The sequence below is a fragment of the Loxodonta africana genome, chromosome 25, assembly GCF_030014295.1.
Source record: "Loxodonta africana isolate mLoxAfr1 chromosome 25, mLoxAfr1.hap2, whole genome shotgun sequence".
Taxonomy (NCBI): Eukaryota; Metazoa; Chordata; class Mammalia; order Proboscidea; family Elephantidae; genus Loxodonta; species Loxodonta africana.
The window spans coordinates 13,262,715-13,287,410 of record NC_087366.1 but is presented as its reverse complement, the minus strand read 5'-3'; positions in this window follow the sequence as shown (position 1 = coordinate 13,287,410).

Here is a 24,696-nt window from a genome sequence, read left to right as displayed (position 1 = left end):
ATGCTTTGGACATGTTGTTAGGAAGGATCAGTCCCTGGAGAAGGACATCATGCTTGGCAGAGTACAGGGTCAGAGGAAAAGAGGAAGACCCTCAACAAGGTGGACTGACACAGTGGTTGCAACAATGAGCTCAAGCATAACAATGATTGTAAGGATGGCGCAGGACCTGGCAGTGTTTCGTTCTGTTGTGCATAGGGTCGCTATGAGTCGGAACCGACTTGACGGCACCTAACAATGTAACAACAACAATATGCAATATGTCATATATGTACTGTAGTCAAAATTCATGAGCACAGGAAAAAGCACTCTGAAACCTAAGTAGGTTTACCAAAAATTTCCATTTTAAAATGTATGCATTTCACTTACAGGGAATACTCTACTGAGTTAGGACCTGTCCTTGCAAGAAGCACAATTAATTTATAATTTCATGGCTGGTGGGGGATTGTGGCAATTGGAAGCCATATTAAATACAGGCAGAAATCTTAATTCAGCAGCCTGGCACAGTGGTAAAATAATTTTTGTACACGTTTTATCGAAGGATATACAGAAAAGCATACCAATCATAAGTAAACAGGTCTAACAGAATTTTTAATAAACAGAGAAAAACAACAATGAACTGGAAAAAGGCTAAAGCTTCAGGCTATTTACTGTAAGGGTGATCAGGCATGTGAAGCTCATTAGGGACTGAAAAGAAAACTACACTAAAACCAACATATTGCCTTGGGCAAATCGGTGCAAATTACCTCTTTAAAGTGTTAAAAAGCAAAGAAGTCACTTTGAGGACTAAAGTGCTCCTGACCCAAACCATGGTATTTTGAACTGCCTCATATGCATATGAAAGCTGGACAATGAATAAGGAAGATAGAGCAAAAATCGATGCCTTTGAATTATGACGTTGGCAAAGAATATTAAGTATACCATGGACTGCCAGAAGAATGAACAGATCTGTCTGGGAAGAAGTACAGCCAAAATATTTCTTACAAGTGAAGATGGTGAGATTTACTTTGATCATATTATCCAGAGGGATCAGTTTCTGGAGAAGAATATCATGCTTGGTAAAGTAGAAAAAAAAAAAAAACTGCCATCGAGTCGATTTCGACTCGTAGAGAACCTATAGGACAGAGTAGAACTGCCCCATAGAGTTTCCAAGGAATGCTTGGTGAATTTGAACTGCCAACCTTTTGTATAGCAGCTGTAGCTCTTAACCACTATGCCACCAGGGTTTCCTGGTAAAGTAGAGGGTCAATGAAATAAAGGCCCTCAATAAGTTGGACTGACACAGTGGCTGCAATAATGGGGTCAAACATAGCAATGAATCACCTCGTCAAATACATGAAACATCTCCATTTTACAGAAGGGAAAATGGAGATGCTATATGGGAATAAAATTATGGATGTTGGAAATGGATTGCCTGGTTTAGCTTAACTCATTAACTGTCACTACTTGGTCAGAGTAAGATCTGTCACGGCTTCTGTTTCTCATCTGTAATTGGGTATGTTAACATGACTGAGCCATAGGACTCTGGGAGATTTTAATATTGAAAAAAAATAGTATATATGCTATTTAACAAATGGACCCATTCACAGAAAGTGGTCATGAATTGTTAGTAATTATTGTTACTATATTACTGTTGTTATTAGTGTTATTATTCTTACTAGTATCATTCTGTGAAATATTAAGAAAATTACCTAAAACAATATCTACTAAATTCCAAAACAAGATACAGATCAAAGTTTATTTGAAGCATGGGCTTTTCTACAAAAATCTTGATGTTCACAGCATACCTTTAAAAAAATAAAACAAAACTTTTAATATAATTAAAAAAATTCATCTTGAATGACTAAAATAGAAATGGTTTGGTCCATGGTTTTTGTTAAATAAAAATGAGTTGCTTCTTTACTTATCTCCATAGTTTTTCTTCCATTTTCCTCCAGTTTTGAGTAACAACTATTTTGAAATAAATTAAAATTGAGAAAGAAGCTACACTAGAATGAGGAACTGAAAGGACCCTTTTTAATGAAGAAACACAGTAAACCACCCAAAACCTCTCACTGCCAGCTTCATTAAAGGAAAAAAAAAAGTTTCCATCCAGTCAACTCGGACTCATATTGACCATATAAGACAGAAGAATTGCTCCATAGGATTTCCAAGGAGCAACTGATGGATTTGAACTGCCAGCCTTTTGGTTAAGCAGCCAAGCTCTTAACCACTGTGCCACTAGGCATCTATCAGCTTCATCCAAACCTGTTGCCATCGATTCTATTCCGACTCATAGCCTCCCTATAGGACAGAGTAGAACTGCCCCATAGAGTTTCCAAGGAGCGCCTGGCGGATTTGAACTGCTACCTTTAGGTTAGCAGCTGTAGCGCTTAACCACTACACCACCAGGGTTTCCATTCATAGTAGTCCTTTATTGTTTTGAAGAAATATCCAACTCATGGTCTCCGTTAAGGGAAAAAATATATAAAGTTATTAGAAGACGACAGAAAAAAAATAAGTAAATAAAACTTCTCCCTGCCAAAAAAAAGATTCGAAGCAGAGGAAATCTGTAGCACCACTCTCCAACATGAATTAAACGGCATTTAAAGACAATTGCAGAAATGAAAGAATTCTATGAATCCGAAATTCAAATCTAGTTTAAAAAGAGAATACCAACAATGGAATGTGATAAACAGAGAATATCAAATTCAGGAAATAAATTGAAGGAAATGTACAAAGTACAACCCTAACAATGTTGAGAAAAGTGTAGAAGCTCAAAGCAGAATGATCACAACCAAACGTGCACTAAGGAAGAGAGGATAAAGAAATGAATATAGTTAAAAGAAGCAAAAACTATAGAATGTGGAAGGTGTTTGAGACTGAACAAAAAAAGCAGTATAGTATTAAACCTTTTAATCCACTTTTTCTTGGAAACACTATGGGGCAGCTCTATGTGTCCTATAGGGTCACTATGAACCAACTTGAAGGCAGTGGGTTATTCTCAGATGAAGTCAGATCAAGTGGGTTAAAATATGTAAGGTTACAGAAGAACTAAATACACAATGTAAGATAGTTCTTATGCATATAAGGGTCATCTGTTGACCACATCGATAATTCATTTTTAAAATTAGCAATATTTTGTAAAATATATTTTAAAAAGTTCTCTTTACAATAGAGAAAATAGATAAAGCACTACACATTTGACTAAATCCACAATAATTTTGAAAATACTATTAACACACAGTAAAACAGTTATAAGAAAGAAAAAAACTACTATTGAGAAGTAAAAATAATAAATCATTACTTCTCAGTTATCATAAAATTAAGAAATTTATTTCAAAAGAGTTATTTTTCAATATACAGGGCATGTACAGTTTGCATGCCATGCTAGAATTTTTATATTAGAACATGGCCCTGAAAATAACCCATCAGAATGTCAACAGAAAGTTTCTTGAAATGACTTATTTTAAATGAGAATTAAAAATAAGGCAGTTTTCTGAAAACAACTGTGACTTCTGCAGATTGTGCTCCCCAGGAAACAGACTCGGAGATGGAAATTTGCATGCAAAAAGTTTATTAGAGAAGGCTTTCAGAATCAAAACCTGTGGGAGACTGAAGGAAGTAGGTTTGGGTAGAAGACGAAGTTGAAGTGAGAGGCAGTTACAACAAAGGCTTGAACAGATCCCACGCAGTTTTGGAGCTGGGAGGACACACAGCAGCATTGGCTGACAGCATCGATGGCAATTTAACTTTCCGGTATAATTTTACTTGCTTTCGAGGACAGACACCTTTCAAGTTTGTCAACATGGGTTTTATTTTCAGCTTATAAAATATATTATCAGTCCATCAACACTTACTGAACGATATATAGCTCTATAATAGCCCAGAAAAAAACCCAGCGCTGTCGAGTTGACTCCGACTTCTAACGACCCTGTAGGACAGAGTAGAACTGCCCCATAGAGTTTCCAAGCAGAATGCACTGAGGAAATTCAATAGAAATTGAATTAAACTCATCCAGCAGTGTGACCACATAACAATTAGCAATCTCCAGTGTCTACCTAGTTCACACAAGCTATTTTCCAATGTTTTTTCTAAAAAACATATTGCATGTGCCCTTGTGGGGTTTTTCTTTTCTTTGCAGCCTTCCAAATGATGTTTTGAATACGTTTTCCATGTAGATAAGACTATTATTCTAAATAGGGTCATATTTTAAACAACTTAGTTATGTATTTTAATGAGTTACATATAAAACATGTAAATTAATTGATTAGACTAGACCTAGTGATATTTTTTGTTAAATAATACAAAAATACAATTACTAGCACTATAAATACACTGTTCAAAGTTGGTGGCAGAAATCCAATAATGGAGCCAATAGATAAATGTTAGTTACAATTGTTTAAGAACACATGTACAATGTCCATAATTAGACATACACTAGAAGAAATGACAACTATTTAAATATATTTTCAATTAAATGCAAAATCTCTCATCTTTCTTCCTAGATTTTCTTTTCTAATATTTCACTTTCCCTGTTGAACAGATTTGAAGTAGGTTGCAAAAGATAAGTGAGTATGTCCAGCGCGAGATCTTCCTTTCAATAGCATGTGGAAATTAATTCAGATGTTTGAAAATGATTGTTAATTCACCTGGAGAAGTGCTATTTTTATAAAATCTCTGAAAGAGAGCCACAGGAAGATTCAAAAATAGAATTATGATTTTTACACTTTCTCTCCCCTGAGTGCCTCTCCTTATTACTGTAAATTCCAGCATAAAAATAATTATGTATCTCACCATGGCATCAGGGCTAAACCTTGTTATAAGGAGGGAATAACTAGGCTATATAATTATCTTTTCAAAAGTATAATTAAAGTAGTTTAAGAAATTAATTTTTTTTTTCTTTTAGAAATCAACGTTCAATTTAATGGTACTCCTTATGGGCATTTAAAAATAAACATAATTTTTATACAATAGTTTGATTGTGAGAAACTATTCAATATTAAAATTATGAAACCAGTTTCCTTTATTAAAAATGACAAGTAGGCTTGCATGCTTTTATTTTTCTTCTAAATAATTTAAGTAACAATGTTTCTTTCAAATATTTTGAGTGGTTGATATACATAGGTAGACCCCTTGCCTCAAGATGTAATCCTAAAAGAAATTGCCAATTGGATGAACTATTAGAATGTTTTCATAGTGACATCTTTTAAACAACCACATGCAATATATTTAAATGAACTACTCAGAATAAATAAATTACTGCTAAGAGTAGACCTGGTGGTGTAGTGGTTTCGAGCTACAGCTGTTAACCCAAAGGTCGGTAGTTTGATTCCACCATGCGCTCCTTGCAGTTCTACCCCGTCGCATAGAGTTGCTCTGTGTAGGAGTTGACTCGAGGGCAACGGAAAGGGTAAGACTAGACCTAGCATCTTTTTTCTCTTAAATAGTAGAAAAAAGACAGCAGTTAACTAGCAAAATAATCTTTTGCATAGCACTTGTATCAGAATCCTTCCTTTGATTTCTGCATTTTATTGTTCCTTTATCAATAAGTCCTCCAATCCTCCATATCCTTCAGTGTTATCAGACAGAATTGCTTTTAAGCAATCCACAAAGAGGTGTTGGTTTTCTCCCAGTAAAGAAATAACTTAAGAAATTGAAAACTGAGAAATTCCTTATGGAGTACATTCTATATATCAAGGACAATGTCATTTAGATGGGTCACTGGGTAGTACAGTTTGCACTCGACTACCATATTTTTACACAAATACCACAAGTGCTACACTTCTTTTGCTGACCAAGCCCTCCCCCCCGGTATTTTTGGAAGCACACTATGCCATTCTTCTTTACAGGGTGTTATAAAAAATTTGCATAGCATACTTCCTAAAATACCTGTGGGGCAGGTGGGGCAGAGTTGGCAAGAAAAAGTATAACCAGGATTATTTGCATAAAAATACCATAGCAACCTAAAGGTTGGCAGTTTGAACCCACTCTGTAGAGCCACGGAAGAAACATCTGTTCATCTGCTTCCATAAAGATTACAGCCAAGAAAACCCTATGGGGCTCAGTTCTACTCTGTAAAACACGGGGTCACCATGAGTTGGAACAGATCAACAAAAACGGGTATAGGGATCATTTAAGATGTTATTGTCCTTACAAGTTGATTGTTATTGTTTTAATTCAGATGAGGAAATTGAAAGTTGGAGATTTTTATTAAAATGTCTTACAAGTAACCTATGTGATATTCAAAATCAGGTTTGATAGACTCCATAGGCACTATCAATATCACATGCTAGCGAAATTTTACAAGAGATAGTTCAAAAATGGTACATCAGCAGGGAACTGCCAGGAGTTCAAGCTGGCTTCAGAAGAGGAGGTGGAATGTAAGATGTTATTGCTAATGTAGATGGATCTTGACTGAAAGCAGAAAATAAAAGAAAGATATTTACCTGTGTTTTATTGGCTTCACGAAGACATTCAATTAATGAATCATACCAAATTATGGATAATGCTGCAAACAATGGGAGTTCCTGAATGCTTGATCATGCTCATCCAGAGCCTGTACAGGGATCAAGAAGGAGTCATTTGAACAGAACAAAGGCATTTAAAATCAGAAAAAGTTGTGCAGCGGAGCTGTATCCTTTCACATTACTTATTCAATCCATATGCTAAATAAATAATCAGAGAAACTGGACTATATGAAGAGATGGAGGAAGGCTCATTAACAACCTGTGATATGCAGAAGATCTGACCTTGCTTTCTGAAAGTGAAGACTATTTGAAACACTGAAGAAGGTCAAAGACTACAGCCTTCAATATGGATTTTACCAGAATGTAGAGAAAACAAAATCCTCACAATTAGACCAATAAACAACATCATAATAAATGGCAAAGAAACTGAACTTGTCAATGACTTCATTCTACTCTGTCCTATAGGGTCACTATGAGCCTGCCAGCAATTGTGTTTCCTACGATTCAATGCTGACAGGCTTTGGACCTTTTTAAGGTGTTATAGTGGAAGTCCCTTCAGTGAGTTCATGCTTTAGTGTCTTCACTTACCTCACAGTGATACATTTAATAAATACATGAAATTACTGAAATATATAGCAATCATTAGGCATCTTAAAATTGCAACTTTGACGACAGAATCACTGGCTGAGTGAAAGCCTTGCTGTTTACCTTGTAGAATCATCTTCTCTCTCAGCGTTCTAATTTAAGAGACCATCAACTTGATTGGTTTGCACATGGCGGTCATTTTTTAGAACCCCAGTAGTTTCTTTCTAATTACATAATTCAATAATAGTGGAGGTAATTTCACTTAAGATATATTATTATATATTCCTGAAATGACTAGAGAATATTCTTACTTAAATTTTCAGAGCAGGACAGAGACTAGTGATCAGATATTCTCCAGAGTAAGAAAAGCAGAGATTACATGCTCTAAACCACTTGCTTGTCTGCACAGATATGCCATTCATTGCTAAAAGGAGAGAGGCTTTTGCTGAAAGGATAGCAACACTAACATGCTGCTTGAAGAATCAAATAATAAGAGCTACAATAAAACAGCATTTAATCTCTGGTTGCCTCCTGTGGTTAGGCAGAGTGCCAAGGGCTCTTTCTATGCATTATGTTTGACCTGTGCAGTAATCCTTTAGTGCAGAGTTTATAGAAGAAAAACAAAGACTTAGAGAGATTACATGTTTTTTTTCAAGGACTGAAGAGCTAGTAAATTGTAAATTTGGAATCAGAACCCCAGGACTTTTGTATATAAAGCTCATGGTCTTGGGGAAGCCCACAAATAAAGAGAATACAATAGTAGGTTATGCCGTTAATAAATTATCAGCAAGGAAACCAATTTCAGTAACAATATGGCCCATTGGCATTAAACCATTTAGTTATTCACATAATAATAAAAAATAATGAGACTTGGTTGGGTCGAAATGCTTCAGGTTGCTGAATTACTTATCCAATGAATAAAAGAATCTATAGGCTCACCTTTTACATATTGTCTCATTATGCACTCCCCATTCACTACTCTGCTATCCTTTCTTGATGCTTTGTTCTTGATGGTACCCTTTTCTTCTTATCTGTGAACACTATGGGTAGTCGTATCTAGGCCAGTGTACTATCTGACCCATTTGAGTTTCCAGCTCAGACCCAGCCCCTAAAAAATCAAACTCCCAACAAATGGATGTCTGACCATGGAGGTATCCTAGTGCTAGTGCTAACAACTAACTTAATTATTATTAGTGACCTAATTTTGCTCCTGTCACTCTAAAGTTATCTCCATCTAATCCTATAAACCAAACACCTGGCAAATATTGACAGCTCATCAGAGACTGAGTCCTGTCAGTTCTATCTTCTTACTATACATTGGGAATTCCTGGGTGATGCAAACATTTAGTGCACTCAGCTGCTAACCAAAAGGATGGAGGTTTGATTTTATCCAGAAGTGCCTTGAAAGGCAGGCTTGGCAATCTACTTCTGAAAAATCAGCCATTGAAAACTCTATGAGTACAGTTCTAGTCTGACATGCTTGGGGTCACCATGAGTCAGAATCCACTTGATGGCAACTGTTTTTATTTTTAAATCCACCGCTTTCATTCCTCTCCAAGTCATCACTACTACTCCTGCTTTAATTAAAGTACTTATCATTTTTCACCTACTTTGTTGAAATTTTTTTTTGTGTGGTTGCCCTTATCCAGTCTCTTTCATTCCCTTCTTTCTACAACATAGCTTCCAGAATGAACGTTGTCAATGTGAACTAATCGTACCAATTCCAGCTTAAGCCATGTCACTTGTTTTCTACTACTTATACAGTAATTTCCAAATCTGCAGTATGGTTTGTAGAGTCTGCATTACCTGGTCAGTTTCACCTTTCCCTGTGTTTCCCCTCATAACCTATAGAAGCAGGTGAAATAATGGCCTCACAAGGATGAACACGTGAAGAGACGGTAGATGTCACTACAGGAGATTGCTCGAAGAAATGCAACGTTTTGTTGGTTCTGAAGATAGAAGAAGGGGACCACGAGCCACAGAGCATAGATGGCGTCTAGGCACTGAAAAAGAAAAGGAAATGGATTATCCATACAGCCCCCATAAAGGAACTCAGCCCTAACTACACCTTAGTTTTAGCCCATTCGGGTCCATGTTGGACTTCTAACCTGTGAAACTGTAAGATAATACATTTTTCGTGATTCTTAAGTCACCCAGTTTGTGGTGATTTGTTAGAGCAGCCATAGAAAATGAATACATCTATGATCCAGAATATTGTCATTTTCATAGGCTTACCAGGTTCTTTGTTCTCAATTTCCTTTTTCTTTCTTTTTTGGAATTAGTTCCTGAATTTAGACCTTTATTATGCCTAGAAGCAGATTTAGCTCAATAATTATACTTACGTATTTTTTTTGCTCTAGAGTTAGAATTGAGTATTCTTTTTTTCGTCTTACCATAACCATGTACACTTTTTATCATAAACATAAGCACATATAAAACCTTATTTTACACTTGATTATTAACCTATTTCTTCTGTACCTGCCATTAAATTCCACAAGAAAAGATGCATGCCTACACGCATTGCCTGGTATAAAGCCTGGTACACAGTAAGTGAACAAAGCGAGCATGCTGAATAATAGTAGTAAAAAATAAAAATGAATTCAATGATACATGCAATATTAATGACCTGCTTTTGTCACAGAGGAATGCATGCATTCAAATATTGTGATCATCACAAAGTTACTTTTTCCAAAGATTATTCTGCAACTGGAGTGTATGCAAAGAGGTAGAATGGTGTTTTTGCCTAAAGAAGCTTCCAAAAGCTAAGGCAACAGACAGCAAAATATCTTTTCTGAAAACTATTGGTCTATAGCAATAGGACTGAGGATATATAGCCCATTTGCCTTACTAACATCATACGGTTTTAGGAAATGTTTACTCCAGATATTTTGTGAAAAGTAGATGCAGTTCAAGTGATTGTTAAAAGTGTTCTTTCTCGTTGTAGAAAGTTCATCAATTCACTTAGAAATGGTCATTGTGATCTTAAGACAAAAGACTTTAGAATTTGAGCGTTAAATCACTTGTTTGTTTAGTTACTGTACCAAGAGTTTTGGTTTAAAAACTTAAAAGTAGAAGAAACTTGGTGACAGTATAAGAATCCAGCTTAATACTCCAAATGATGATATCCACATAGTCAACACCTAACAGAAGAAACAGAAAAAAAAAAAACAAAAGTTTTGAAATCATCCTTTTTTTTTTCTTGTACTACAGGAGATCCCCTCACCACTCTTTGAGATTTATTTGGAGTTAAGAATTTTTATTCAGAATTGTTGCTTCCCCTGGAATTTTCCGGCATTTCATGGAACCTTGTATTACATAAACTTTAGTGTGGTGATATATTTTATGGTAGTATTAGGTCAATAAAATAACATTGGGGAAAGGTGACATAGATTTCTATTTTATTATTTTGGGATATGAAAGACTAGAAAATCTGATGTTCCTTTTTAAGTTTCTAAGTCATGTAGCATCATATTCTCTTATGAGTATAGCTTTTTGTTTCAACTCAAAACAGAACTCTGTCAAAAGATCTTTTTCATGTTTTTCAATCATTTTCATTCATGTGTTCATTTATTCATTATCCATTTAAACAATATTTTGTGTTTCTGCTGTGAACTATAGTACCAAAAACACCAAGCCTGCTGCTGTTGAGTGGATTCCAGCTCATAGCAACCCTCTAGGATAGAGTAGAACTGCTTCATAGGATCGCCAAGGACTGCCTAGTGGATTCAAACTGCTGACCTCGTGGTTAGCAGCTGTAGCACTTAACCACCACATCACCAGTGTTTCCATGACCTGTAACACTGAGTAACATATTCAAAATGCCCTACCTTCATGGACATTGCTTTGAACTTTGCAATTATAAACTGTTAAAAGATAGTATAGAAATGTTATATGATAAAATAAATACATAAAATAATAAAATATAATTATATGTGAAGTTAGTGTATAAAAATCAATGCATTTTCAATCCCAGTGGTGTTTTCATAAGTTTAAAAAATGTAATTAATATGGAAAAATAAAAGGCCATAAATAGCTACAATAATTAATCAGGAAGGGGTAATTTCCCTACCAGCTATAAAGTCATTACAAAGCTAGCACAATTAAAGCTGTATTGTATTGCCACATCTATGAATGATATGAACAATTAAAACAAAGAAAAGAGACCAGACATAGACTCAAACAAACATGAAGGGGAAGCTGGTAAATGACTGAGAAACACTGAAAATTGGGGAAGAAAGCATAGACTTTTCACGAAATAGTGCTCAGATAGATGGCTCTTCATAGGGAAAAAACAAATAGAGCCTGCTTATACTATCCAAGAAAAAAAAACTTCAGATGAACTAGCTCTTTTCCCATGGGAAGCAAAGCTTTAAAATATTGATAAACACAATTTTAGAGACTATTATTATGATACAGAGTTAAGGAGGACAATATATGAAGGATATAAAAGCACAAACAACAAAGCCAAATATCAATAAATTTAACTAATTGTGTAGGGCAAAGGGCTCAAAAATAGAGATACAAAATAAATCCAAAGACTGGGACAGGATTCTTTTCTGAGTATTTAATAAGCATACAGCTATCATCCAGAATATTTTAGGGTCTCCTAGGAACTCATAAGTAAAAGAAAAAAAAAAAAATGGCAAAGGGTATGACCAATCCGTTCACAATAGAGGGAACCTGAACAACCCCTGAATTTATGAAAATATTTTTAAATCTTATTTAAATGTGAATTAGCCACTGAAAGAATAAATTGGGTAAATGTTTTAAAATATGCAAAGCAATGATTTATGTTGTTTAGGGAAATACGCATATATATATACCGAAAGTGTAGAAACGTATACGTAAAGGCTGTCCATCTCCTGCAGGATTATAGGTATCTCCAGGGAAAGAGTCACGGATGGCATGGCGTACCCAGATAGGCTGTGGTGCTCATCCTATAAATGAGCATAAAGTATCTGAAGCATATTCACCACCAAATTAAGTGGAATATAGATCGTATGTAAGGCTCTTTTAATTATATATTTATTTTTATTCTAAATAAATTAATATTTGTTCATATAATACTGTGCAAAATATTAAATGGCAAATAGATGATTGATAGAAGATAGATAAACAGAAATTTTAAATATCACAGGATACGAAGTAGAAAATAAATGTTTCCCACTAGCTACCTCACCCCTACTCCAGAATCAAGCCCCATTTCTCAGTTGACTAATTTTTACCATTTCTATTCTCAGTTATTTGGGCAATTGTTTCTAAAACTGTAATAGTCAACAATAAACTAGCTCTACTTTTTTCTCACATGTGAGTTTTGTCTTCCATAATATTCTACTAATTTGTCCACATCCACAGATGTATAAATATTCCATTTCTCTGCTCCAAAATAATTTATCTTTTAGAGAAAATCTTGAATATTTTTTGAAGAGTTTTTGGGAACTAAAGGGGTGTAAACTTTTGTGTTCAGACTGTTAGGTTTGAAGGTTACAGTAGTTTAGAAAGCCCTTACAATGTTTATTCTGGAATGGAATTCCATATGTATCTCTAAATTTATTACTGGAAAATCCTGGGAAACTTCTGCCATTTGCATTTTACCAAAATTGGAAAAACTAAGCATTATATTTTAAATTCCACTTTTGGAAGAAAGTGTCCTAATTCCTGGAATTTCTGGTCTAGAGTTTGCTATATAGCTCCAGAAGTTGTCACTTGTGTGTCTTTCCATCCTCAAGCACGTGGTGAGGATGAAAGGATGCTGCCATCAGATACGGACCTAGTTGAACAGGACATTCAAGAAGACTGGCAAGGAAACCTTTTCAGATTTTGCACATCTGTAATGAAACTAAGATTATTTGCCCAAAAATTGGAATGTGACATTACGAAGTTCCAAAACTTGACAAATTATTCACTTCAGAAAAGGTACAACTTTAAAATGAAATTGTATTTTTAGGTCTACATGATAGAATGAGACTACTTCCAAGAGCATGATTAAATGGGGAAGATTGGGGGTACATTTTGGTAAGTCCCCCTGTCAGCAATAAATGCAAAAGGTAGAAGGCTTATAAGATTTCCCAGTACAGGCCTAAAAGAAAATGAGAAATTATAGTCCAGGGAGAAAAGCTGTGAGAACTTTGCAAAGGATTATAACCTTTGCAGCTTTCCCATGTGTGTGATTTTTCCTATTCCTTGTCATTATCTTAGTATTGATTTATAGAAAATACTTGTATTAAAAATTATGCTGGCTAAGGGAGGAGGGGTTTTATGTACACAATAGAACACTATGGTTCAAGGTTAGTGTTTTTGCTCTCTTTTGTTTACTCTGTCTTTAGTTACAATTTACCGTAATGCTGTGATTTTAAGTTCTTACCTTTAAGCTGTTCTGCCGGCTTACACAAAGGCCTTCTAAAGACTTCTACACCAGAGGTATGAAATCTAGATGAGTTGCATTAAATGCAAATTGTAATTATGCAAACTTAAAACATGCAATAATAAATACTAAGATGTCTCACTTTACCTGGACATTTAGAACTATTGTGAAGCTCTAAGAATTATATGCGTGTAAATAATCACATATTTTCAAAGCTAGAAAGCTAAAGAAATGTAAGTCATATTTATACAATTATCACATAATGGTGAATATTCAGTTGGTAATGAGAAATATCTGTTATCATTTTTCAGAATTGGCAACTTTTTTTTGTTATGCTTACGTGAATCAGAACTTTTTTTGAGATATGTTGATGACAAATGTTCTATTATTTTAGTACTCTTAAAATATTTAAATAATTCGTTTACTTTTATATTCTGTGCTATTAAGGTTTTTTTTTCTTTTATTAAGAAGGTTCTGATGCTGAAAATGTGCTAAAATTCAATAAATTTGTTACAGAATTTAGCAATAAAAACATCATGAAGAAGGCCATAAAACTAAGATGCTAAACTTAATTTAGGAAATATTATTATCTGAAAATACCACAAACAATGGTGAAAAAAGAAGCATACTTCATTGGCATAATATTAAAAAGTATCACTTTATGTTTTCAAAATATTCCTGAAAAAGCAAGGACTACATTAACTAGTTAACCCTGAATTACTTGAGGCTAAAATTATGTGCTACCACCAATCTGTCAGTTTGTCTTACTATGATGGCTTGGTAGTTGCTATGAATCAGGAAGCTATCCCATCAGTATTTCAAGTACCAGCAGGGTCACCCATGGTGGGCAAGTTTCAGATGAGGACTATGAAAGTCAAGGAAGAAATACCTGGCTATCTACTTCCAAAAGTTAGCCAATGAAAACTTTATGGATCACCACAGAATATTGTCCAACTCACCTTGGACGCATCCCCAGAACGGATCAGTCGCTAGAGGAAGTCATCATATATGGTAAAGTAGAGAGCCATTGAGGGGATTAGGAGAGCTTTCTTTGCTGAGATGGATGGGCACAATAGCCTCAAGGATGGACTCAGACATGCCGGAGATTGTGAGGATGACTCAGGACTGGGCAAAGTTTCCAACTGTTGTATATAAGGTGGCCATGAGTCAGAGTCAACCAGATGGCAGCTAACACAAAAACAAAATTATGTAAGGTCCTTTGAAATACATCCCTACCATTAACGGAAATGTCCTTCATTAAATCACTGTTTTGATATGTCTTAAAATATCTTGGTTAAGTGCAAATAACTTTCTTGACACATACTTCTGGGTGAACCAAAACTAAACCAAAACCGTTGCTGTCGATTCCAACCCATAGCAACCCTATAGGGCAGGGTAGACCTGCCCCATAGAGTTTCCAAGGAGTGCCTGGAGGATTTGAACTGCCATCTTTCTGGTTACCAGCTGTAGCATTTAACCACTGCACCACCAGGGTTTCCTTCAATGTGAACATGGTATTCAAATTATTGCAGAAAATGTGTAACACTGCTTGTTGTTTTTCATCATGTTCCCTCTTCCCTCTTCTTTCTTGATTTCTTTTCATTTCATATATATATATATATATACACATACATAAGTATATGTATATTCTTTTTTCTGGTTTTTGTATTAGATATCACTGAAAAACAGATATGTCTTTATACAAACTCACTTATATTGCTGCAAAAACCACCCTGGGATCAAACCTATTCTAAATTCTTACAGCAGATAACTATAAAAGAAGAAGAAAAGAAAAAAACAAAAAGACCACACTAACCTACAGATCGTTTTATGCAGAACCAGAGCTGTTTCAGAGTACACTAGGATTTTATCTCAAGTAACTTGCTGCATAAGATATAATTTACTCATTAATTTACAGATTTTTTTTCTATTTACAAAACACAATATTATATGTTCATTTGTTCCTCAGGTCAATTTCTTCCAAAAATTATATACTTTTCATAATTCTGCAACCTAAATTTCTACCTGGTATTCTATCATATGACTTTATGATTCATAAATGACTCCTTAAAGTTTTTCTAAAGTGTTTTATATCAAATCACATAGTTTAAATTTGAATAGAAATCAAGCATTTTCTGATCCTTTTTTTTTCTACTCTGAAAATAATAAATAGTTTTATAAAAATACAATATAAAATGTAATTACCTCTAGGATTATATTGCTATATTCTAATTTAGCTATTCATTTACATAAGAGAAATCTTATTTTTATTCTCTAAGTACACACATCCTCCTTTTTCATATTGTTACTTTTTAACCTGTGAACACTATGCCTGGACATAGAGATGCTTTTAGATCATTCTCAGTTTGTGATTTTCATTAACCCTCCTTATTTATGCTCCATGTTTTATTTTTCTCACTAGCAACCCAGCCAAGTACAAATGCTGAAACGAGGAAGCTGACTGAAGAGACCTACAGTCTGTCTTCTCGAGTCATAAGTGTGTATAATCATTGCCCTTGCCGAAATGCAGGACATGTGCTAATTTTTATAAAACCGGAACAAGCTTCTCATATAATTTTTATAATCTCATAAAACCTAATGTTAGGTTAAATTATTATTTTTTTTTATATTCAACAAGGACATTAGGAGGAGACACAGCCATAAAGGTACTGTCTTTTCAACCTTTTTTGCATTTCACTCCACAACGGCTACCCTTCAATTTTCTAACTTTACTAGCACCTAATTGTGAGGACTTAACTTATTCCAACTGACAATATCCTAAGCATTTTAACACATGTTGTTTATAATGTTTTAAAAGGATTTTCAACCAGGTACATTTTAGAGTTGACACATTTCCTTGTACTAAAGAGAAATGAAATGGCAAACAAAAATGTGGCTTTCATTTCCAACTGAGAGCATACTTTTGTTAGTCTCCATTGTCAGGCTCTTAAACGTTAATCAGTTCTTTCTAACTTTGGAGTTTAACAAATAAACCATAATTTTATTGTCCCTTTGTATTTTACTCTATTTCAAAGTAAAATATCTTTGTAAGTCACCATCCAACCATTAAAATTGTAATAATGGCAACTTCACACTACACAAGTGTAAAGTTTATAAAGAAATTTATTATGATACTAATTTAATTGCTATGCTTAACACAAAGCAAGCCAAGACAAAGAAAAAAAGTCATAAACCTCAAAAAGTACTTAAAAAAGACAATATTTTAGCTTGGAATGTCCCTTGGTGGCATAAACAGTATTCACTCGACTACTAACATAAATGTCTGTTCAAAACCATCCAGCAGTGCCATGTGATAACGATAATATCAGTTATTATTATTACAATATCAGTTACAGCTTATGTAGAAACATAACAGTCATCGTAGTCTTCATATCTACTTTGCTACTTGCTGCATCTAAACTATATCAAAGTTTATTTCTAATTGCCTCATGTATTTTACATTTTTCTATATTCCAACTGATATCATCCTGGTCTAGGCATTCTGTCAACCACTTATAAAAAAAATAATAAAATTTATTTATTTTTATTTTTTTTTTTACTTATAGAGTTATTGAAATAGTGTCATTTATGCTCACATTTTCTCTTGTTTCCCTTTCCAATTCTTCTTGTACTAATGAACAGTCAATTATTGCTAGAAGACCATTGTCACCCTGTCACTACATTGTCCAGGACCTTGTAAGTGTTCTTGGTTGCCTAAACATTCATAATATGTACCCACAACATCTGAGTAGCACCCTGCTGAATTATATCTTGAATAATGAATTTTGATTCATTCAGGGATTTTCTCAAAGCCCCCTGAACCTGTTCCTCACACCTGACCCTGGGTCATGCTTATTCTTTTCTTTTAACTTAGCGAAATTCTTTCTACATCTCAGTTTATTCAAATTCCAACAATTAAACAAGCAAAGGAACAAACAGAAATCCCAATTTATCAAGGACGCTTACTCTAGCAGTGAAATTCTTCATTCCAGGAAAATTGCATCTCATAGTCTGATAGCAATAATTCCTATTCTGAGATATTCTACTCCTATTAATCATAAAAATAATTAATATTCTAATCTCAGAAGGTGTTATATTATGTCTGAAAATGCAGGCTCTTGTTCAACTAATGTAGAATAACTTTTATGTATTCTCTAAACCTGGAATGCTATGCATCAGAACAAGACATTTAAAGAAAATAGGAGTCTTCTCCTGAAACATAATTAAGGTACAAATTTCTGAAAGCAGAAAGGTGTCAGGGCTATTCACTCTGTTCTGACACAAATGATATAATGAGAATGCCCAGTGAGAGTGTGTGGAGGATGGGCTCGGGAGCGCTAAGAAAACGTTCGACTAGGAAGTGACATTTATGGGGAATAAGGAAGACTGAAGGATTGACATCTTTGAATTACAGTGTTGGCGAAGAATATTGACTATACCACGGGCTGTCAGAAGAACGAACAAATCTATCTTGGAAGAAGTACAGCCAGAATGCTCCACAGAAGCAAGGATGGTGAGACTTTGTCTCACATACTTTGGGCATGTTATCAGGAGGACCAGTCCCTAGAGATGGGCATCATGCTTGTTAAAGTAGAATGTCAGTGAAAAAGAGGAAGACCCTCAATGAAGTGGGTTAACACAGTGGCTGCAACAATGGGCTCAAACATGACTTGGCAGGGCTTCTTTCTGTTCTGCATAGGGTCTCTATGAGTCAGAACTGACTCAGTGGCACCTAATGACATCACAAAAAGGATCTTAGTTTGTTAAAAAGAGCAGGCAGGCAGGGAGTACAGAGATAGTAAGGATTCTCAAGTGTCCTGTGGTATGAACATTTAAAGATGGTTGGTGTGGCTGGAGCCCAGGAAAAGAGACTAAGAGTGAGATGAGAGAAGACAACCTTCAGAGACCACAGGATCTTGTAGAAAATATTAAGGATTATTGAAATTTATATCCAAGGCAATGGGATATCATAGAAAGATTTTAAGCTAAACCTGACGGCACCAAAATTGCATTTAATAAAAATGCCACAGTGATTGAAAATTTTGGAGTTTAGTATTTGAAACTGATACAATGGGGAAACAATGGGTACAGCAAGGTGAATGCAGGAAATTGATACAAGGCAAATAGCGACAGATACAGGAAGATCAGTTACGAGAATACCATTATAGATTGGAAGAGAAAAAAAAAAGAATAAAGACGACTAGGGTTGGTATGTAATGAAGTAATGTAGAATTAGATGATTTGGGAATCCATTCATTCAAGAAATATTAATTAATTGCCTACACTGCAGCAATTTCTGGGGAATACAATGCTAAGAGAATAGATAAAAGCTTAAGTTTTGCCAAGATTAGACACAAAACAGACATATACCAGGTGATTGTAAGTGCTAATGGAAAAAAATGCACCAGAGCTGAAAATAGGGAATGTTGAGGGAGTAAGTTTTCAATTTAAAATGTAATTTACAGAACGTCAGTTTAGTGTTTCCAACGTTAATATAAAACACATCCTTGAAATTTTTGTAATATTAAATACAATGTTGACAACACAGTAAGACTGAAGTGTATGCACATATTCATAAAATACAAATACATGTCATGGTGAAGGAATTGCTTTTGCTTGCAAAGACTAGGCAAGATTAAAAATGACAACGTGGAGCACGTTTTAATTCAGTAGCTTAGGCGTCCTTTGCTGTCCTTTTTCCCTTTCCTGGTAATTTGAAAAATGTATTTCTCTTATTTATTACAAAAGTAACATTGGACTTTATATTTGCTTACAGAAAAACACGTGTATTTACATGCATATTTGTCATGAACAAATCTCTTATTTTGTGTTAATTTTTGATTTGGCATTGCATGATAATTTATACCTAAAAAAAAAATTTTTTTTAATACCTGCAGATAATAAATCATCCTTGAGACTCAAAATATTAATCTTTCATTTTTTTTAAACAAGTTAAAGATGTACTGTTATGGTACTTACAGTATTCAGCCATCTTGAGACCATAGCTGGCATTACTAATAACATTAAAAGGTGCACACAATTATTAAAATAGCTGTTTGTGTGTTTAGATAATGCATTTTTGTAATGTAAATTTTTTTTCCCTAGGCAAATCTAGTTATATGTGATTTTAGTCTCCCAACTGTATTTCAGCAATTTTGAGGTGGGTTTTTTTTTTTTTTTTTTTGCCTTACTATGTTTTTAAGAAGGCTAGTTAAAGAAAAAAAAGAAAAAAAAAAATTCCCTTTTTTTTTTTTTTTTAGTTAAGTGACTACTTTGAGTAGACATTTCATTATCTCTCTTGAGTAGAAGTACCATTTTATTGTTCCCAAAAAAAGAGAGTAATTTATTGCCTTGCTTTTGAAATGTTAAATAAGACACATCTAATTTTTTTTTTTTTAATCTCTGGTTCCTGCTTAAAAATCTCTTTTTACTTAAACTAATTTAAAATACGAGATAGTAAGTAGATGGAGGCAAAGGTTTAAAATAGGTTGAAAGGGGGGAAAAAAAGAAACATCAATTTTTCCTAAAAAAAATTTTTTTATTCGTATGGAATGGCAATGAATTGAATGAGGTCGAAATTACAGAGAAGGAAATAAAAAAAGTTATGCCATCGTATAACCACTGCTTAGGAAGGAAAGTAAATTATAAAAAGATTGGTCAAGATATTTTTAAATATAGATATTTAACAATACTTCCTAAATTGTCCGTCTGGGTTCATGAATACCTAACTTTGTGCCTATTATACGCCTCACCCACATTGGTCCTTTCAGAGATTGTGCACTAAACTAGGTGTAAGTCCCAGTTCACGTCAGTGAGAGATTACACGTAAATGCGGCACAGTCTGCACTTCAGAAAACTGTGATTGAGGCAGTTGGACACAGCTGCAAGCTTTGCCAAGCTGTGTAGCCTTGCATGAGTGATACCTAAGTAACTTTTCCAGGGTTGTTAATATGAATTCTTCAGAATGCAAGTAAGTGGAAACTCACGTTCAGGAACACATGAAGATGAACAAAAAACGGTAAATATGTGACTAAATGCAAAAGACTGTTACTTCATTTTAAGATCTTTAAAACACCTAGGACAGTTTAAAGCAAAATCTGTCACATTGTGTTGTGATGTTTATATCATATGTAGATGTAATATATATAGCAACTAGCATAAGCATGGGCGGAGACTAATAGAATTACATAGTTGCAAAGCTTTTACATTTTATTTGTACTAAGTATTATGTAAAAAAAAGGTATCTTATTATAACTTATAGAATAACCAGTAAAACATTAATGGAGAGATATATGAGTCGGTATCGACTCGATGGCAATGGGTTACATATGTATAAAAAAAAGGCAGTATGTGTGAAATTGACTTGAGTGAGAATATTGACTGAACCATGATTTTAGAAGTGTATAGAAACACATTAACTGGGCCACACCAGATATTATTCACAGTACACTTAATGACATAAAATACACTGAATATATTTCAAATATAATCATTTAGTGTTAAGGGGCAAGATCAGAGAAAGCTTACTTTCTAAAACCAAAATCAGAAAAGTTTTAATGCCCACCAAATAAGTTTTTTTTCATTCTGAAGAAGATATACAATTTGTAATGTTAAGAAATGTGTATATATACATATATATATGTATAAAACATTTTAGAGGTGGTATTATTAATATATATGCATATATATTTATTTTTTTCTTTTTTTATTTATATGTATTTTTAATAATATCATCATAAAATCATTTTATGTAGTTTGATAGCAACCTTAAAGAAATGAGGCAAACTGCATCATGGCCATAAAAATTGGAATACCTGGTAGGTCAGAAAATACATTGGTCTGCTCTTAGACTGCAAACTCTGTGATATAATAGGAGACTATTTTTATATATGTAGTGCAGAAAAGAGAAACCAAGGGATGACCTAAGCAATGTGAGAGAAGACAATTTTGAGAGCTATTTATAGAAGGCTAATAGATTGTATTCTTTATTTAATGTAAAATGCTTTTAAGTAAAATTGGGTGGACAAATAAAGCAATGAAGGAGACATTCAAAGCAACCTATGGTAATATAATTGTAGTTCAAAATGTTTGTTATAATATACTTAATGCTTTGTAATATCCTCAGTGTTCTCAATATTGGATATAATTTTCCAATGAATAAGATTGTTGTTGTTGTTATTAGGCACCATCGAGTTGGTTCCAACTCATAGTGACCTTATGTACCACAGAACAAAACACTGCCTGGCCCTGCGCCATCCTCACAATCCGTATTATGCTTGAGCCCATTGTTGCAACTGCTGTTTCAGTCCATCTCTTTTCCACTGACCCTGTCCTTTACCAAGCATGATGTCCTTCTCCCGGGACAGATCCCTCCTGACAACATGACAAAGAATGAGACCGGCATTCTGCAATTATTAATTTTATTCAGACAATGTTATAATGATTCTGTATTTACAGATAATCGGACCATACCCTCCATTTATCTCTGAGCAGTCTCACCAATGCTTGTGGCTTGAGCCCAATTATTTATAGTCCCAATATCACTCTCAGCAAGCCTCAGTTTATATGATAAATTATGTGGTCAAACAAATGATACGATGCTGCATATTCATCATTAAACATAAAACCCTTTAAGATATAACGAAGTAAGTGACTTCAAAATATAATTATTCACTTGCTGAATGAAGCAGCATTAGCTAATTATAATACTTAGTCTATAATTGTCAGATGGTTAATATTTGTAGAATTAGAATATTTTGGGGAGATCTTTAAAAAATTATTTCATAGTTTCAGTAAACCTCAGTTGTAAAAAACAAGAGAGAACAATAACAAAAACCATGACGTTACCTATTTGTAAATTTAATGTGACTTTACTGGCTGAGCATTTTTACTTATAATAAAATCATTTATTCTAATAGAATATTTGTTATGTTCAAACATAATCAATTATTTAATGTTGATGTGTTTAGATTCTCAATTATTCCATTTATTAGCTCTGTGAGTTTAGTCCAGTAATTTCATCTCTATGAATCTTAAATATTACATCAACAAAATAAGGAGCAAATTAAATAATGAATATGAAAGCATTTTATAAATTACTACTCTCTATCATATCAAAGTAAATAAAAATGATTGAGTCTAGATAGAGGGATTTCATGAGTCAAGGTATTGTATACAATACTGTGAAATATAATGCTTGATAGAAAACAATTGCTGTATTTTCTTCTACTGAAGCAACTGTGACATAAATATAAAATTTTGTTTTTGGCATCAAATAAAGTGATAGGCTATTCCAGTTTCACATTTATATCATCAGTATAGAAAATATAAAAATCAGCATAAATATTTCTGAAAAGAAAGTAAATTTGTGATTCAAGTCAAATATATTGGAGATTTAATTGGTGATTAAAGCATTATTTTTTCTCACACTAATTTCCTAATGTTTAAAGTTTTTATACCTACAGTCTGACTAAAAGGCCAACGATGCTATTGACTTAATTTTCCAGTGTTCATTTAAAATAATACAAATTTTAACAAATTATCATTAAAATTATAAACAAGTATACATCCTGAATATGTCCACAAACATTTAGAGAGTCACTGTATTATTCAACGAACTAATCTCCATCTATGCTTCAGCAGTGCTGTTGGTTACTATTCAGTCATCTATCTCAACAAATCATTTTCAGTATCAACCATCCCAGGAAGGGCAAAATCTTTCAAATTATGTTTCTCATTCTTGTGGTTTGGTGAAGAAAAAACATTACTTTTTTACCAGTACAAAGTATTTTTTTTGGAATTTAATGATTCATTTTTTAAATTAATAGAACACTTTTCAGATCAGTTTAGGCTTACAGGAAAATTGCCCAGAAAATTCAGAGAGTTCTCTTTACTCTCTCTCTTCATTGCCCACATTTTCTAGTATTATTAATATTTTGCATTGGTGTGGTATATTTGTTACAATTTTGAGCCAATACCAATGTGTTATTATTTACTAAAGTCCATAGTTTAGAGTTCACTGTTTGCAATGTACAACTCTATGGGCTCTAACAAATGCTAACATAATGTATACACTCTTAGAGTGCCATTCAGAATAGATCCAACTGACCTAAAAAAAAAAGAAAAGAAAGCACTGTACTCAAACCACCCCTCACTACTCCCTTTCACCATCCCTGGCAATCACTGATCTTTTATCTGCCTTTTCACAGCATGTGATATTGTTGGTATCATACAGTCTGTAGCCATTTCAGACTTGTTTATTTTACTTAGTAATATGTATTTAAGATTTCTCTCTTTGTGTGTGTGTGTGTGGCTTTATAGCTCTTTTTCTCATTTTTAATAGCTGACTAATATGCCATTGCATTGGTGTATCACAGTTTGTTTATCCATTCATCTATTGAAGAACATTTTGTTGTTCCAAATTGTGAAAAATCCTCTATGAACATTCATGCACAGATTTTTTGTGTGGAAGTAAGTTTTCATCTCATTTGGATAAATATCTAGGAGTGGGATTCTGAAACATATGGTGAGACAAGAATTTCTTTCTGCTAGGATCAAAAATCAGTGCCCATGAAACCAACAGTCAAAACATCAAATGATCTACTGCATTGGGAAAATCTGTTGGAAAAGCAAAGATGGCATTTTGATGACTAAGTTGCCCCTGACCCAAGCCCTGATTTTTCAATCACCTCAAAGACATGTGAGAGTTGGACAATGAAAAAGGAAAAGGAGAACAGATACACTTGAATTGTGTTGGCAAAGAATATTGAATATACCATAGACTGTTAGAAAACAAATAAATTGATACGGGAGAAAGTATAGCTAGTATGCTTCTTAGAAGTGAGGATGTTTGGACTTTTTCTTACTTACGTTGGACGCAACGTAAGAAAAGACCAATCACTAGAAAAGGACATCATGTTTGGAAAGTACAGGGTCAGCCAAAATGAGAGAAAGTCCCCATGAGGTGGACTGACATGGTGGCTGCAAGAATGGGCTTGAATCAGTGGTATCACTATGGGTGAAGTCACCCAATGCAGTAACTCATGGTGTCACCCCCCCAATGGACCTCCTCCCATACCACACCATATAGAATCCTTAGTAATATTTTTTGTACTGTTACCTGTAAATTGTAATTCCATATGCCACTCCTTCTTTTCCTTTAATCACTACCTCATTCTCAGAAAATTTATTGATATAGGTTCACAAATACCGATTGCTGTAATATTGTAGCTAAAACACTACAGAACTTGACAAAATCAGTGACTGTAAAAAAAAAACCAGCAGCAAGAAAACAACAGGGAG